Genomic DNA, 17635 nt, shown 5'->3' on the forward strand with positions numbered 1-17635 from the left:
TTAGAAGGTGCCTATTGCCCAAGCATAATGTCCTCTGACATCCCTCTCAGCCACCTCTCCTTCCTCCACTGAGCACATTTCTGTTCCTTTTTTTCTAATATAATACACAAGCTGCACCCTGTAGATATGGAATAATTCATAACTCACTGACAGATATTTAGTTCCTTGTTTTGACAAGTGCTAATAGGAACACTATGTATTGGTAGCAGCTCATTTAGTATGAAATACCCAATACTATTGTTTTCATAACTAGTTCATGTTTTTGCTACTGTTGGGCTATTATTAATTTTTATTACTGTACCTGAGTGCTAAATGCATGTCAGCAAAAATATAGATCTTAAATAATTTATAAAACATGAGTACAAATTGTTCATTATTAGAAAACTGAGGTTATCAAGTCATTTAGCAAAGTCAGTGGTCAAGAAAGGATGATCAGGAGTTGGGGGGAAGATGGTGGAATAGGAAACACCAGGAATCTGTATCCCCATCTAGAAAATAATTACACTGGAAGAATCTCTCTGACTTAACTACTTTTGAATGCTGGAATCTTCTAGAAGGATTACAACTTCCAGGGAAAGGATTGAATGAAAAATTGTGATAAATTTTAATTTCAGCTCACAGCTTCTATTATGGGTAGTAGCTACTCAGCAGTAACTTGCAGGCAGGTCATGGGAGCTAGGATGAACAAAAAATGAATCTGTCCTCCAAAAACTTGGGGATCTATCTCCTTATTACAGGTTGCTGCTTCTTGGAAGTGAGGACATATGGTGGAGGAACTATTATTGCACCTCTTCTCACTGTTTCAGGCCCCTTCCCCATTGACCAAGGTAACTTCCAGAGTAGCCAACAGGCCAGCAAAATTTTTGTCTTATTTTTTTCTGCCTCCCTCCCACTCCCATTCATTTTCTCCTTCCCCCTTACAGGAGGCAAACATCTAGAGAATATGAAACATTTAAAAGCAATCACATAGGGTTGAGGCAACAGCTTAGCAGTAGAATGGATTCCAAGAAAAAAATAAAAGCTACCACATATATGCAGGTATTTTAGAAAGTCACAGCACATGCTCAGGAAAAGGCACAGGCTTATAAAAGACCTGAGGAGACCTTGTGCTTGTTACCACCACCATGGATATGGTCTACAGTATCTAAAATCAAAATTAAAAATTAGTAAACCTGAAGAAGGGAAAGCTCTAATCTCCAAAATTGTTACATTCCTAGATTTGAATATACAGTTTTCAACAACAGTAAAATAAAGGTCACAAGACATACAAAGAAACAGGAAAATATGTCATAGTCAAAGGAAAAATAAAACAACAGAAACTGTCCCTGAAAAAAGACCTGATAAAGGCTTTATTAGACAAAGACTTTAAAATGACAATCTTAATGATGCTCAATGAACTAAGGAAGATGTGGAGAAAGTCAAAGAAATAAAGTATGAGCAAAATGATAATAGCAATAAAGAGAAAGAAAGCCTAAAAATAAACAAAAAGTTTGGAGCTGAAAAGAAGATAATCGAAGTGAAAACTTCAGGGATTCAAAGGCAGTTTAAGGCATAATGAAGAAAGAATCAGTGACCTTGAAGTTCAAACAATAGAAATTATTCAAGCTGAGAAAGATAGAAAAATACTGAAGAAAAGCAGAGAGTATAATGGATTTGTGAGACCTCCATCTAGTAGACCAACATACATATTATGGGAGTCTCCGGAGGAGATGGGAGACAAAGATGAAAAAAGATATTATTCAAGAAAGTAATGGCCCCAAACTACCCAAATTTGATGAAAAAATATGAACATAAACATTCAAGAACCTCACTGAACTCCAAGTAGGATGAACTCAAGAGAAGCCCACACCAAAAAAAAAAAAAGATTGTAATTAAACTGTAAGCGACAAAGATAAGAGAATCTTAAAAGCAATGAGAGAAGTGTCTCATTACATGCAGGGAATGTCATAAGATTTTCATCAGAAAATTTGGAGATCAGAAGGCAGTGGTCTGATATATACAGAGTGCTGAAAGAAAAACAAAAACAAACAAAAGATTATATGCAGAAAAACTAAACCTCCAAAATGAAGCAGAAATTAAGACATTCCCAAATAAACAAAAATCTGAGGAAGTGCTGCAGTCCGGCTGCAGCAAACTAGCCGGGGGCGGGGGGGGGGGTGGGGGTGTTGAGGAACAACTTGTGTACATTGATACAGCAGGAGTGGGAGCCGTTTATTGTAGGACAGGAGGGGTATTTATACATTCCACACAGCTTAATTAACATAAACTAGATACAGCAGTCAACCAATAAGGAATCTCCACACTTAATGGCTCGCTGGCGGTACTTCACAAACCACTCCCTCTGGCAAAATGCCAGGCACCATCCTGACTTGTTTACAGACTCTAACAAGGAAGTTCATTAAATCTACTCTGAGTACTGAGAGTTCTCTGAGCTGAAATGAAAGGGATAGTAACTTGAAACCATATGAAGAGATAAAGATCCCAGTATAGATAAATACATGGACAATTTAAAAGTTAGTATCATATTAACTTTGATTTTAACTTTACTTTTTGCATTCTACATTATTTAAGAGACTTAAAAATACTAATTTTTAAATATTAATATTATTATGTATTAGTCAGTTTTTCATCACTATAATGAAATTCTTGAGGCAATTAACTTTCAGCAAGGAAAGGTTGATTTGATCTCACAGTTCTGGAGATTTCAGTTCAAAATAAGTGCCCCTTTGCTTTGGGTCTCTGGTAAAGGCAGCATATCATGGTAGGATCATGTGCCAAAGCAAACTGCTTGCATCATAACCCAGGAAGCAGAAAGAGAGGGAGGAAGAGGGGAAATCCTATAGTCCCCTTTAAGGACACACTCCTAGTAACCTAAATATCTCTTATAAAGCCCTACCTTCTAAAATTACACAAACCTCCCAAAATCACAACCCTGGGGACCAACCCTTTAACATCTTGCACTTTGGGCAACATTCAACATCCAGAGAATAGCAGCTAATATTCTTGTAACTTTGGCTTGTAACTTCACATTTAGTCCTCTACATATTTAAGAGATTTGTGTATAAAGTTGTTAGTTTTGCTTTGGGACACTGTTGTAGTTTGGATCTGGAATGTCCTGAAAGTCAATTTTGGGAAGTGATTAGATCATGAAGCCTCTGATCTCGTCTGTGGATTAATCCTTTGATGGCTGAGTGGGCTACTGGGAGGTGGTACCTCATTAAAGGAACTAAATAACTGGGGACAAAAATAAAAAATCAAATAACATAAAAGAAAACTATAATGCAGGAAATAAGGGACAAAAAGCTCTAAAGCATATAGAAAAGAAAAAGCAAAATGAGGGGCTGGGATTGTGGCTCAGCGGTAGAGCGCTCGCCTAGCACGGGTGGGACCTGGGTTCAATCCTCAGCACCACATAAAAATAAAGGCATTGTGTTGTGTCCATCTACACCTAAAAAATAAATATTTTTTTTAAAAAAAGCAAAATGACAGAAGTAAAGGACCCTTTACTAGTAATTACTTTAAATGTAAATGGATTAAACTTTCCAAACAAAAGACAGAGATTGAAAGAATGGACTTTGAAAAATGATTCAACTATATGCTAACTACAAAGACACTTACTTTAGATTTATTAAAGACACAAATAGATTGAACATGAAAGAATGGGAAAAGATATTCCAAGCAAGTGGTCCCGAGAAGAGAACAGAGGTGTCTATAATTAAGTCAGCCACAAAAAGACAAATACTGAATGATTCCTCCTATAAAAGGTATCTGGGGTAGTCAAATCCATAAAGGCAGAAAGCGGATTTGTTATTGCCAGGGGATGTGAGTGATTGCTTACTGGGTTCAGAATTTCTATTTGGAGAGGTGAAAAATTATGGAAATAGTGGCGATGGTAGAACAGCATTGTGAATATAAATATTATTACCAAATTTCACACTTATAAATGGCTAAATTGGCAAATCTTATAGTATGTATGTATACATACATACTATGTGTGTGTATACATATATATTTAAATGTTTTTTATTTCCCCAAAGTATATTTTATATATATATATATATAGTATATCTTTCCACCAAAAATAGAGACAGAGACAGAGAGGTAACCAAATACAAACATAAGTCTTCGAAGCATCCCATGTAGTTAATTATCCTTGAACTAAGAGGCAGAGGTGCTGATGGCACTATTGTTGTATCTAATCTACATAAATGTATTTGTTTCCTTCTGCAGATAGAAATCTCAACCGTTAGTTACAAAAGACCCTAGTTAAGATGTGGCAGGTGGTGTCAGGGACTTTGAGTAGGTACTTCAGATTTGCTGCCTCATTCCCCTCCTTTCCTCAACAGAGGTATTGGTGTAGAAGGAGCAAGGATTGGTGGCTAGGGGAAGTAGGGACAAGTCAGTTAGCATTTTGTTCATAGTACAAACAGCACTATTCTATGACATCAAGGAAGTACTTAACTTTTGCTTTCCTGAACACTTCCCACTGTGCCCTGCATGAAGGACGACATTCACCATCTTGAACTTGATATTAACCTGGCCCTGCATAATTGCTGAGGTCACTTCAGTCTCTCCACACCAAACCTGCTGTGGTCTGTTGTTCCCAGAATATTCAAGGAGGCCTTGCTTTCACTTTCTTTGTTGGCTAGTTAAGCTGTTATTTATTCTTCAGGTCTCTTGCAAATATTGTTCCTGGGATAAGTATTCCCTAACCCCACTCAAGAAAATCAGTTTCCTCCTACCCCACAAAACACACACACACACACACACACACACACACACACACACACAAATAGACTCACTGAATTCTTCTTTCATGTTTTCTTTATGACTTTCATCACAGTGGGTGATGATACTTTATAATTCAGTGTTTAGTATCCATCTATCTCCTACTTAGACTACAGATTCTATGAGAGTAGAGATTGGGTCTGTTTCATTTACTACCCTATCCCTAGGATCTTGTTCAGTCCCAGATACTTAGTAGAACTTAGTAAATACTGGTTCAATTAAAATATAATTCAATAAGAGAATAACTATTAATGGACAGAAACTAGCTACTTAGAGCTAAATACAAGGAATTATTTTTAGTTGAGTGAGTGAATGAATACCTTGGCTTTTCTTCTGAGAATTCTAGGTTAACTCTACTTCTCTGAGAAGTCTAGGGGTGGTCTTGACTAAAGACAACTTAGGACACACAGATAAGGAATAAGTGGCAAACAGCTAAAGCAAAGTTATTAGTGAATTTGTGATTACCTACACTTAACAAATGTGTCTATTAAAAAAAAAAAAAGAATGTACAATGCTAAACATTTGGACAAAGTAAGCTCTTACCAATTCCACTACTCAGAAACTAGGAGAAAAACAATTGGCCTCAACCCTCTAGTTCATTTTGGATGAGTGGACACCATCTCAGAGTCACTTCTCACTAACATATTGTGGGTACAAAACTTTTTTTAAAAATAAACCTCACTTTATGTTAAATAAATAAGTTTTTTTATGATTGAAAGAATATTTCTTGTTTACTGTCCCTATGTGCCTTCTGGGTAGATGATTTTAGAAGGGCCTTTTTGAACTGGATAATTGTTGTGCAGGTGCAAAAAAGAGTTGGGAGGTTAGGTAATGAGGTGCCTGTGGTTTGGAGATGGTGGATTTTAGAAGCTAGGCGAGTGGAGAATACAAAGGCTGATTTTTTTTTTTTTAAAGGGGAAATAACTTTTAACAGGAAATTCCATTAATCTGTGTTATAATACATGCAATGTAACTGTTTCCTCCTTCCCCTCCCCTCCCTTCCACCATGAAATTATTGGTAAAATTCCTCCCTAATGCCTTGGGTACTGGGTTTCACTTTGGACAGTGATGGGATATGGGGAGTCATGCCTCTGAGATTAGTGAGCAGAGTCTGCCACATTTGCAATGTGCACAACAATCACAAGTCACCACGGAAACATGATCATGTGATAAGAAGGTCCCTGCACTTCCACAGTGTTCTTTCCAAAAACTATACACCCAGTCGAATTAAGAAGACATCAAACTATCCCATATTGGGTGACATTCTCCTAGATACCTCCCAGTATTCTCAGGACTGTCAAGTGATAAAAACAAGGAAAAATTAGAAAATTGTCACAGACCAGAGGAGACTGGCATGACAGATGAATGCAATGTGGTACCTAGATTGAATCTTAGAACAGAAAGAGAATAGTTGAAAAATTAATGAAGTCCAAATAAAATCCACTTTTTTTTTTTAGTTTTGAGAAAAATAAGGTATTAACAATGGAGAAAAAAACAGTAACTCTCTGTATTATAGCTATAACTTCTCTGTAGATATAAGATTATTCCAAAAGAAATAGATCATTTATAGGTCAAAACTTAGCCAGGCATACTGGCACATACTGCAATCCCAGAGACTCGGGAGGCTGAGGCAAGAGGGGTGCAAGTTCAAGGCTAGCCTCAGAAATTTAGTGAGGTCCTAAGATGTTTAGCAAGACCCTATTTCAAAATTAAAAAATAAAAAAGTTCTAGAGATGTAGTTCAGTAGTTAAGCACTCCTGAGTTCAATTCCCAATATCAATAAAATAAATAAAACCTTAAAACTTATAGTAGTTTTAAATAGTCAATGTGGCCCCTGGTTAAACTAGTAGCAGAAATAAGTAAAATAAATAATCAAAGTTTAAAAATAGCTTACATTTTAAATTAAGGTCCCTGCTAGTGGATAATGACATTTATTGTCACCAAAGTGCCTTGAACCTTTGCTATTGTAGCAAGGTCATAATTGTTAAAGATAGAGCTGTTCTGACATTTGTTAAAATGATTAGGAAGACTTTATTCAGGATTATTGCAATTGTGTCAAGGTAACCATAATAGGGAAAAGAGCAAGCGTAACTCTGGATACAGCAATAAGGAAAAGTGGGGATTTATAGTCAATATGTGTGTTCGTGGATGGAAAAATCACTGAGAGCTGACATCAAGATTAGGAAGATTCTTGCCAAATCAACTTAACAGAATTTTTCTTCAAGGCAGTCCAATGACTTACACAGCAAAGGGAGCTGGTGGTGGGGAGAGGAGGTGAGTGCGATTTGCTAGAAAAACTTGAGAGGGATTCTCACTAAACTGACTTAGGAGAATTCATGATAAGACTTGAGCCAAGCAGGACAGGGCCCCAGGCAGAGGCCTAGTTGAGAAGATGGCTGAGAGAAGCCTGACTAAATTTGGGTGGAAGAGACAGTCTATTTCATGGTCAGTCACATTAATACCCTCTGACTCCAATTTGAGTGGCGCCTACCAGCATTTACCTGATAGCTTGACTCCTCTCCATATGATTTAGTTGCAATCGTAGTCTTGGCATGATACAGCCTGGAAGCAGATTCCACCTGTGACTTCACATCCAGAGTCTAGATCTTGACTATTGGGATTGTAGGGTTGGTCAATTTCCTCCCAAAATGATTGGTTTGGGGGCCTGGAGGCGGCAAACTTTGGGATTAGGCATATGATTTTGCAGATGACTTGGTACCTAGCATCCCCCAAGTAGTCCTCTCCTGGGGCCAAAAGCCTTGAAAGATGCTGATATTTCTAGTCCAAAGATGCTTTCTAGATGTAAGAATTTTATATTTAGTACAAACAAATTCTTCATAAATCTGCCACTTTAGGTAAAGAAGATAAACAACAGGAGGACTTTGATTTTCTTCTATGCCAGTCTAATACATCCATTCAAATTAACATATCCAGGTGTGGAGAGCTTAAAAAAAATTGATCAATTCAGTCTCTGCTTTGCATTTCTCTTGGGGCAGAATGTCATGGGTTGTTTGTCATTTGGGTAATTCCTGGAGCAGTGCCTGCCATGCAAAGCCAAAAAGATTAAATGAGAACAGTCAGGCAATTCCAAACAGAACCAGTCTTGATTTCACCCTGTATTCTGACCTAAAAGCATGTGCATAATAGCCCCATTTCTGAGCCTAGCTTTGGCTGTGGAGATACCCTAGGATCCTGTCTGCAAAGAGATGGATTGTATCACCAGGAGCATTAAGGCTTGTTAGGGAGGGCCAGCAGGCCAGCATAGGTTGACATTGGCTGCTGAAAAATCAAATTTGAAGGTGGTTCTCCCCCCCACACACACACACACACACCTCTCTCTCTCTCTCTCTCTCTCTCTCTCGGTTTCAGTTCAAAAAAAAATTCATACTCTAACACAGTCTGACTCTTCCAACTTCATAAATATTCTGAAGGGACATGAAAGAAGGTCTTAAAATCCAACCAAATACATGTCTACCTGTGAGGTCTTCTTGTTCTACTGTTATTTAACTTGTGATTTTTCCCTAGGGGCTACTTTAATATATGGAGAAGGAGAAGGTGAAACTGTGGCCAGAATATCAGGCAAAATGTAACCATTATTAACAAGCAACATATGGACAGATTGTCAGCCACTACCCCAGTGCTTTGGTGAATTACTTAAGAGGATAAAGCCCCAAACACAGAATTCTGTTGTCTTGGAAGAGACTGTCAAGAAAATATAGGTGTTTCATTATTTCTGAAGTACTATAGGTTTTCTCCCCTCCTTTCATTTTTCTCCTTACAAAGCTCTTTAATTTTAACACCATCTCTTAGCCAGCTTTCAAAATAAAATTAATGTATGTCTATGACTTCATTTCACTTCAGCAGTTTATAATATTTAAGGACAAGCCAACTATAATTTATTTATAGAATTTGATCCCATTTCTGTTTCTCTATTTGTCTCCTGGAAAGCAGTGGAAAAGAGATCTAAATATATCAGAGAAATTAGACATTGAACTTTGCTTTCCCCCAACCACAGCAAATAAAATTATAAACATTTGTCTCAAGACAAAATTAAGAGAAAAGAACATTGTATCATTTGAAAATTAGATTACTAAAATATCAGGTCTAGATAATTGAGTTTATACAGGTCAGGAAATAAGAAAGTTGATTTATTCTGGTTTTAAGTCTTACCTTTGTGTGGGTGATGAATTTAATAATAAGTCCTTAGCCTTTCCTGAATTCTATGCCATCTTAACTTCAAATAAAATTTGATATGTTTATAGACCACACCCAGATTATTTGTTGGTGTTCATAAAAGTTTGAAGAGGAAGAAAATATAATGCTAGCTTGTGAATTAATTGAAACAGAAATTAACTGTGAAATTAGCCATGATCCCCTGACATGATCCTATTGACTGCAGAAAAAGAAGTTTGGCTCAGTTGTCTATTGTGTTTTCTTTGGTCAGTAATCATCTTGTTTATTTATTCATTGGTTTGTTCTAGAAGGAGGAACATTTCCTTCTTAATCATTTACTTCTGTTTCCTCATTACCCAAAAGTAGAAAAATACATGGTATAATTTCTTTGGGAAAAAATTAAATGAAGCTTGATTTGGCGAAGCTATCAATACAGAATTCTAAAAATACAGGCAAATCTATACGATTTTTTATTTCTAGTCATTCTGAGAATTGTGGTATGTTCCCACACTGAAGAAATGCTTTGAAAGACAATAATAGATTATGGGCTGCTGGTTTGCCAAAGTGGTTCATGTTCAAAAATAGAAACAACCTTTCAGACAGAAAACCATTCTGGGCTGAATATAGGCAGGCAGGTAAGCATGCTTGGTGGCCAGTCACTCCTTGTGGTTGACTATGGTGAGTACAGATCATGGTGAGAATGAAGGGCTTCTCCTAATGATGAGTGAGGAGGAGCCACTGGGGTCCTCCTGCTGCTCTCTGTCCCTTTTAGAAGTTTCCTAGGAGCCAAGCTCACAGGACCCTGGCAGTGGTGTTGGGGGATCTGAGAACCCCTCCTGGTTGCTGGTGTTTAAGGAGGGTTTGCAGGCACACAGAGGGAAAGAACAAACCTGAACTCCTACTTAACATGTAAGAACGGACTTAAATACCAGGCATACAGCGCAGCACTGAGAATGTTGTAACCTGCAAGTTGCAGGCAAGCAAACACCCAATGTGGGTGCAGTTGCCCTCCTTCTTTCTCAATGCTAGCATGTGTGTCCTGCTATGCAGACTCACGTGGTGGCCCTCTACAGCCAGAGGAAACAGAGAGGAGGCATGTCCTCATGTTTCATCATGAGGGCTCAAGTGCCATCCTGCTGCAGAAACAGTGTCTCCAGAGGAATGAGGTGTTTCTCAAGCACTGGTCTGGACACAGTTCTGAGGCTGTCCTTTTTTCACCAGGAAGGCAAAGAAAAGAAAGGTCAAAACACTAAGTGGCAGCGTGATGGAACCGAATCCCTCATGAAAAGGTGGATGCCTTTGTTCCTGTCCCAGCATGGGCAACGTGGCGACTCCTTCTCCTTTGGTTGCCCTTCAGTAGCTTGTTATCAGCCAGCAGGCCGCAATAAAGTAGCCCAGGAGCAGCAAGAGTGTTGTTTGCTTCTGTTTTTGAGATAATAAAAATGGATGTGCAGAGCACTCTCATTTTAAGGTCAGCTGAGCTGCCAGGCCTCCTCACAGGGGCCCAGTGAGTCTGGGGGCCACCTTAGTTGTTGTCAAAGTCAAGGGCTCATTCAGAAAAAATAAAGGCAATTTATAGCCAGATGAGCAGCATAGCGGAGTAGGCAGTGACAATGTTTCTACGCATGTATTCTACTGCTCTGAGTTTAAGTAAGTATATTCCATATGAAGAGTTAGAGGTCATACCTCCCAAGCTAGACTTTGAAGTGATAATGTGTGAACAGGAAAGATACTTTATCTGGAATTTTCTGGGACCTCAGCCAGATGAGACATTCCAGATCATTCCCTTCCAAGCATAACTTGTGACTCGATGCCACCCTGGACAGAGGAAGGACTATAGAGGGAACTGCCCTTTGTGTGGCTCTGTCCCTCTTCTCAAGTCTGAGGGGTTTCTGGGCCAACCGGGACTCATGTCAGCCATTAAGGGACATAGTTCTGAGCATGGCAGACTTCCACCATTTCAGCAGTGGCTTAGGAGTTGTTGAGGAATCTTAAAGTTCTTGCTATGTGGTAGAAAGAAAGGCCAGGCTTATGGGAAAAATAAGATCATCTTCATCCCGTCCCACATTCCAGTAGGTGTAGAGCTGGTAAAACATTAAATCCAACCATGACAAAGCTATCCCACTGCCTGGCTCGTGGATTGCCTACTTTATATGTTTTACTGAGCACATTTCCAATCTAAAGATGCTAGATCTCAGATTGGCAGACAGCTACCCAAGCGGCTTCCAACCTGCCTGCGTGTGTGCAGAGCAGCAATTTAATTTTTATGTTATCCTAAGCAAAACCTAATCAGGAGGCAAATGTTCCACAGACTAATTTCGTTCTGTTTTTCAGAGCCAGAGATAAATCCCTTGGAGTGAGAGGCCATATAGAGTTGTGGGAGCCAGCTCACAGAAGGCAGGGGCCTCATCCGATCCCTGGCTCTGATCCTAATTATTAGCTGTGTGAATTGGAGTAAGTCATCCAACTGCTGGACTTCAGGTTTCTCACCTGTGAAATAAAACTGCATAGTAGTGGGATACAAAAAGAGACCTAACAACTGAGTAATGAGCATTTGGGGGCAAGTTGCTTATGATAGCGTATAGCTCATCAATTCTAAGCCTGTTCGTTCTTTTCATCTTTTCTTTTTTCTTCTTCTTCTTTTCTTTTTTTTTTTTAATCTTTGTTTTTACATCCACCACCCCTTGGAACTAAGATGCAACTCACAACACCATAGATTATAGTTTATGAGAAGCCTTTTGTCTCTGTTCTTAATGATACATAAAATAACAGTGTGTCTGATAATAGGCACTTTTTAGATTTGTTTTCTGAACCGGGATTGCTAATCAGAAAGGAAAGCAGGTGAGCTAAGCAAGTTATCAGGCCTCTTTTCTCTTTGATGTTCTGAATTCTGATTTGCTGAACTGTCTATTCCATCACCTCCTTCTGTGGTGGGGCAAATGAAGAGCTGACTTAACCTTCAAATGACCTTGCCTCTGATCCTAATCTCCCAACCTAGTCTAGACTCTTCTTTCCAGGAGATAATTCTCAGAGTTTTTGAAAAGTCTGAGGTATTGAAACACATTCTTTCTCCAGCTCCAATTTGCTGAGTGGCATCTGCCCATACCAGGGGACCCAGGACATATTTTATAGCCACAAACATAATGATTTTCTGTCATAGATACTTTTTCATTCCCAGGTAGTACCTTAAGGTCACTGGTAGTGATTCTCAAGGTCACTGGAAGGATGTGACTGGGGTTGTACAAGGGTGAGCAAGAATGTAGACATGTGGGCCCTGTCTCCGAGCAGAGCAGGGATGAAAACACTAAATTCCCAAGTTGTCCCTGGTGGGGCAATTCTGCCTGCATCACCTTCCCATGGATCAGAGAGACCGAGCAAACATGAGCTGGAGACAGCGCCACATGGCTCTGGAATCACCTGAGTATCTGCAAGCTCTTGATCTGGGGGTCACTGCTTGTTGCCCTAAACATTAGATTTATTTAATTTTGTTTTCAACAATATTTTTAAATGTCTGTGACATCCCTCTCCTTTCAACCATATTCTTCATTTGGCTTTGGAACCTCTCTTTGTTCCTTCAGAACCTCCACTTACCACTGAGTTGTATATTTTTATGTTTCATAGCAATAAGGAGGCTTCATAAAGAAGCACAAGTCTCAATAAAAACCTTTCTGAAACCTTTGCCTTTTTTAAACATTCACCAATGACTCTGAATGATCTCAAAATTCTGTCTTTTAGTGCAGTTCTTCAGTAGCATTATGCAAGCTCTGGCATTCTGCCATAAATAGCTTCTTAGAATCAAGAGTTATATTTGAGAGGCTTGTCATTTACTTAACACACTTGTGAAAATTCTCCTGGCAAATACACAAAGTAGTACTCCACCACTTCTTAGGATCAGCAGAGACCCGAAGAACATGGTCTAGGCACAATCTAACAGGTAACTCTAAATTCTCAAGGTTCTTTTATTTGAAGTATTAAGTCCTTGATGGTGTCTGCCTTGATGGTGCTCTCATGTACCCAGAAGTAAGGTGAGATGAAAATTTACAATTTGGGAACTAGAAGTCTAAGGACAGCTAGAAGCTCACAGTATGGTAAACAAGGTATGGGTTTTGTTTCAGTCAAATGACAAGTCATAAGCTTTGTCCCTGAAGTGCCATATGATCTCTAGTTCTTGGAACCTCATTTTTCCTCATTTGTAAATAAGGAGACAATCATATCTTGAAGTGTTATTCTGAAAATTATACAAAATAATATAAAATGTGCATTCTAAAATCCCATCACATAATAGGTATTTAAATTTACTCCTTCCCATTTCTATACTACTTTTGGAAGCCTTAAATTTTTTCTTGGTTTGAATTTTGGTTTTAGGTTTTTTTTTTGTTTGTTTGTTTTTTCAACCAAAAAAGTGTAAAATGTTTTCACATATACAAATTGTACAGAACACAAACTTTAAATAGAAAAATTAGGGCTGGGGATGTGGCTCAAGCAGTAGCACACCCGCCTGGCATGCGTGCGGCCCGGGTTCGATCCTCAGCACCACCTACAAACAAAGACGCTGTGTCCACCAAAAACTAAAAAAATAAACACTAAAATTCTCTCTCTCTCTCTTTAAAAAAAATAGAAAAATTAATGAAACCTCTCATCTAGGAAGTGCTGGAGAATATATGTGGAAGAGAGTCACATTTCTTCCCCCCAAATATGAACAGACTTTCAAAATATTCAAAAGAATAAACAATCTCAGCATATAAATCACTTTTATATGATTTATAAAGATTTCAGCATCTTAGAAACAGCCAAGGATTCTCACTGTCCCCTAGGATTACAGCACATTCCAGGGGCAGACTGGGGCCATCTGCCTTGTGGAGGTTACTGGAGAGTCAGGTTCCTTGTCTGCATGTAGTTTCTGGAAATGTCCAAACTGAATACAGCATTGTGTCCTGAGGATATGGATAACCTCTGATCGTCCCTAGGAACATTCTTGCACAGGCCTCAGGATGGGCATGAAGTTGAATGCACATTCTTCAGAGATAGTGACCATACTGTCCACACTATGCAGATTCCCAACTCTGTCCTCTCTCCTGACACAAGTTCTGATGGTGTTGGCAGGGAAATCCAGGTCATCACCCTCAGATTTCAGGACACTGGGCTTCTGTATTAGGAAAACAATAGATTGTGTGTGTGTGTGTGTGTGTGTGTGTAGAGGGGGGGATTTGTAATGAAGAATTGGTTCATGAGATTATGGAAGCTAAGTAATCCCACCATCTGCCACTGAGAGCTTGAGAAACTTGAGAACCAGTGGTGTATTTCAGTCCAAATCTGAAGCCTCACAATCAGGAAAGTCAATCATATAATTCAGTTTAAGGCCTGGAGAAGATGAAATGTCTCAGATTAAGCAGTGAGGCAGAAAACGAAGGGGTGAATTCTTTCTTCCTCTAGTTTTTGTTCTCTTTGGATGTCAGTGGATTGTATGATGCCTCCCCACTTTGAGGAAGGCAATCTATTTTACTGAGTCCACGGATCCAAATATTAATTTCACCTGGAAGAACCCTTACAGACCCACCCACAAACAATGGGTTCTTGACACATAAAATTAGTCATCACAGATCACCAGCTCCCTTCTGATACAGCAAAGATACTGGGAAGGATGGGTCACTGAGAATTGTTGTCCCTGTTTGATACCTTAAATTCTTATGTATCATTTTTAAAACAAACATAGGAAACACCTGATTAGTTAGCTGAATATTGGAGTTAAAAGTTCTGATGACACACAACCAGAGAATTTAGTTAATGAGAATTTTGCATTTCCTAGTCATACTACATTGTGACTTTTTTTTTAAACAAAACAAAAGCATGCAACGTGAAGTTCCACCCAGAAGCAGTTTAATGGTCTCAGTTTCCTTCATTGACTTTATGAGTTTTGGAGGAGTCAAAAGATATATATAACAGTGGCTGTAAACACAAGGGAAAGCATATTCCTTGCTAGGTTTTAACATTTCCCGAAACTTTACAGGAATCTAAGTTCCAGAGAAGTTTGTAAAAGACTCACAATGACTCGCCTTTAATTCCTTTAATTGTGTCAGTTAATTAGTTCCTTATCTTGGTTAGATTAGTTAGACAAGTAAATTAGTAATTCAGCGAACTCTGTATTATCATATAATTAGTCCTCCCAATGGCTAAGTATTATTTTTTTAAATAAATTTTCCATTTTTATTTTTATTAATTAATTTTTAAATTCTAATTTGTTATATATGACAGTAGAATGCATTACAGTTTATATTACACATATAGAACACAATTTTTCATGTCTCTGGTTGTACACAAAGTATAGTCACACCATTCCTGTCTTTATACATGTATTTAGGGTAATGATGTCCATCTCATTCCACTGTCTTTCCTACCCCCAGGCCCCTCCCTACCCCTCCCACCCCTTGCCCTATCTTGAATTCATCTAATCCTCCTGTGCCCCCCCAACCCCATTATGAATCATCTTCCTTATATCAGAAAAAACATTCCGCATTTGGTTTTTTGAAATTGGCTAACTTCACTTAGCATTATCTTCTCCAACGCCATCCATTTACCTGCAAGTGCCACAATCTTATTCTCTATTAATTCTGAATAATATTCCATTGTGTATATATACCACCTTTTCTTTATTCATTCATCTACTGACGGGCATCTAGGTTGGTTCCACTGTTTAGCTATTGTGAATTATGCTGCTATAAACATTGAATTGGCTGTGTCCCTATAATATGCTGTTTTTAAGTCCTTTGGGTATAGACCAAGGAGTAGGATAGCTGGATCAAATGGTGGTTCTATTTATTTGCAATATGTAGGAATTGTAGAAAATTGGAAGACTCAGACAAGCATGAATCTAATAGAAACTTCCTCTTCCCACTACCCAAAGATCATCACTGTTCAATACTAATTCTTGAGTATATTTTTCAAATGAAGTCAATGACTCCTGAAATTAAGGTTTGAAGCCTGCTACCATTGGCAATTGTGAATTTGCTCTAGAGGCAACGGCCCTGCATTTACAGGATAACTTTCAGAAACAGTTCCCTCTGGGAACATTTTTAGAGAACTTCAGTCTAACTTTAAAGGAAAAAAAATCCAAAGCAATTTCTCCAAAGATATGCCTGAATTAAGTTGCCATTATTCTGAGACACATACAGTTTAGTTCTAATTCCCTTCATACAGAAAATCACTATCACCCCTTGAGTCAATCAGCTCACTATTCAGAGGATTCTGTTCTGACCCTATAAAGTACAGTTGTTAGTCTCATGCATTCCTTGTCTGACTTTTCCATTAACCCTGTAAGGGGTCTCTGTAAAGGTTTCCTTTCCCTGTAAAGGAAAAAATTAACCTCAGATCCTCAATGCCATACCTCACCACTGACACCATTTAAAAAAAAAAATCCAGGGACTAGACAATGCCATGTATCTACAATAATAACTCATAATCTTACACTAAGTTAGAGGGGAAACCAGAGGAATTTCCTACAGCCCAGGACCAGGAGAGGTGTCACCAGGTCCATCCAGAGCATTCGTCTTCTCTACCCCTCTCACACCTTTATATCCATTGTAGATCTCAGTACATGGTAGACTCTTGTGGCTTTGGTCACTGACTTCAGTCTGAGAATAAGGTTTTATGGAAAACTAAAATCTTTATTCTTTTTCCTGAGGGATTTTTTAAAAATCATAGCTCAAAACTATATTTGAGGGATATCTTTGAAACATGTACTTTCCCGACTCAGAAAATAAAACAGACTACATCATTCTTGATTTTCAGGATGACTTGAGGTCACGATCACAGAACTTCCATGATGCAATGATGTCACACTCCCCTTCCCCGACTCCCACCATTTACTTCTCTATCCCACTACTTTTCTTCTCAGGTTGGTCCTGGAGAGTTTGCTTTTCAACTCTAACCCATACTGGGCACTTGTGGACATTCAATTATCAGTTCCCTTTCTCCCTCACCCCTTCATCTCCCAGTAAAGCAGTACTTGGGAGACCTCTTGTAGTCTTTATTTGTTATGTCATTGATGTATTTTTTCCTTTTTTTTTTTAACTTGTTCTTTTTAGTTATACATGACAGTAGAAGGTATTGACGTGTTATACAGGGAGTACAACTTCCCATTCTTCTGGTTGTACGTGATGTAGTATTACGTTGGTCCTGTATTCATATATGAACATAGGAAAGCTATGTCCGATTCATTCTGTCTTTCCTATTCCCTTCCTCCTTCCTTCCCTTCATTCCCTTTTGTCCCTAATGTCTTCTTGGCTATTTTTGTTCATCTCCTCAGAAATGTCTTGGACGAAAAATTATCATATTTGTGCAGTTAACCACTTAGTATGAATTATTAGTGTCTCTTGTCCTTTGAGGAAAAAACCATTCTGCAGTCATCTGGGATCAGTAAAGGATAGGTGTGCCCCTCTGGCTTCCATATCAACCACAGTATATTTGAAAATGATGATGTGAAAACTGAAAACCACCTTGTATTATAGACCAAAGCTTTACTTTACTGAACAGTAGCTTAATGACCTGAAGCCCGGTTTAACAACCTTCTTCATACCTTGGCACACATAGAAAATTATCACATTTGTGCAGCACACTGGAGTAAAGAGATGAGGAAGACCTGCTACCCTGGAGGCTGGGGGGTTCAATGTCTACACTT

General features: G+C 38.5%; 1 protein-coding gene and 1 long non-coding RNA gene across 4 annotated transcripts in view; one reads left to right on the forward strand and one right to left on the reverse strand.

Annotated features, from left to right (window-relative positions):
- The window catches only part of Parm1 (prostate androgen-regulated mucin-like protein 1), a 103724-nt gene that overhangs the window by 25258 nt on the left and 60831 nt on the right, over positions 1 to 17635 (forward strand). The gene's annotated exons all lie outside the window — the stretch shown is intronic.
- Positions 1 to 17635, reverse strand: part of LOC114096351 (uncharacterized) — a 251648-nt gene that overhangs the window by 2983 nt on the left and 231030 nt on the right. For all 3 annotated transcript variants that reach the window (XR_011707977.1, XR_011707978.1, XR_003583407.3), the window contains exon 2: positions 7290 to 7829. This is a non-coding gene — a long non-coding RNA (uncharacterized lncRNA). The remainder of the gene's footprint in view (positions 1 to 7289; positions 7830 to 17635) is intronic.

This window comes from Marmota flaviventris, chromosome 7 (genome assembly GCF_047511675.1).
Source record: "Marmota flaviventris isolate mMarFla1 chromosome 7, mMarFla1.hap1, whole genome shotgun sequence".
Lineage (NCBI taxonomy): Eukaryota > Metazoa > Chordata > Mammalia > Rodentia > Sciuridae > Marmota > Marmota flaviventris.